Source organism: Mastomys coucha, unplaced genomic scaffold (assembly GCF_008632895.1).
Source record: "Mastomys coucha isolate ucsf_1 unplaced genomic scaffold, UCSF_Mcou_1 pScaffold6, whole genome shotgun sequence".
In the NCBI taxonomy this organism is placed as follows: domain Eukaryota; kingdom Metazoa; phylum Chordata; class Mammalia; order Rodentia; family Muridae; genus Mastomys; species Mastomys coucha.
Genome location: NW_022196912.1, coordinates 14043597 through 14044615, shown reverse-complemented (window position 1 = coordinate 14044615; position 1019 = coordinate 14043597). Strand labels below are relative to the sequence as shown.

Genomic DNA, 1019 nt, shown 5'->3' with positions numbered 1-1019 from the left:
TTCTTTGTTTAGTTCTGTACCCCATTTTTTAATAGGGTTATTTGGTTCTCTGGAGTCTAACTTCTTGACTTCTTGAGTTCTTTGTATGCATTGGATATTAGCCCTGTGTTTAGCTTTTTTATTTACCACTTGAAGAAGAAATGATTTAAAATTTTGGAGCACTTCTGTACCAAGCCTGTGTATGGGGGTGGGTCTTCACTTATATTTACTTATTTCATCCTCCAGACAGTCCTGGAAAAGAGTTGTCATTATTATAATTACTCTACAGATGAGCACACTGCTACCCAGAGGTTAATCAGTTTACCTACGTTCTTTACCCTTGTTTGAGAAAGCTTAGGGTTTGTACCCTATGACTCCAAAGGTGATCTTGTATGTTGTTCAACCAGTAGGCATGTGCTTCCCATTGCCCTGGCTGACTGCTGAAGACAGCTCTTGTCACTACCAACACATGGAGCAAAGCTAATTGTGAAAAATGTCATTACTTCTTTTTCTATTAAAACACAAGAAATGAAAAATCAAAATCCTTTTTTATTTTCAAAGAAATTTTTACTAATATTTATTTATTCCCCTATTTAAAAAATATTTATTTTTAATATTTTGATTGTTTGCATGTATGTATGTTTGTGTAATTGTATGTACACATGAGTGACTCCCCTTGAAGATCAGGTCTTGACTCCCCTGGAGCCAGCGTTACAAATGATTGTGAGCCACTTGGCATGGGTCCTGGGAACTGAACTGGAGTCCTCTAGAAGAACATCCAGTGCTCGTAACCACTTAGCCAGCTCTTCAGCCCCCCCCCCCCATTTTTATTTTTCACTTCTTTAAGGTAAAAGTACAGAATTTCTTATATTCTTATGATAATCAGAGACTGGCTTGTCACTTCTCTCATAGAATTCAAGTGCTGGATCAGAACTGTCTTCACTTATGTGCTGTAGTTTCCAAGTAAACAGCTTGCTTGCTCTTTCTCCCTCTCCCTTTCCTTCTCCCTCTCCCTCTCCCTCTCTCTCTCCCTCTCCCCC

General features: G+C 38.8%; 1 protein-coding gene across 7 annotated transcripts in view; it reads left to right on the top strand.

The window, feature by feature from the left end:
- Arhgef33 (Rho guanine nucleotide exchange factor 33) overlaps window positions 1-1019 on the top strand; it is a 63797-nt gene that overhangs the window by 15199 nt on the left and 47579 nt on the right. The window lies entirely within an intron of this gene.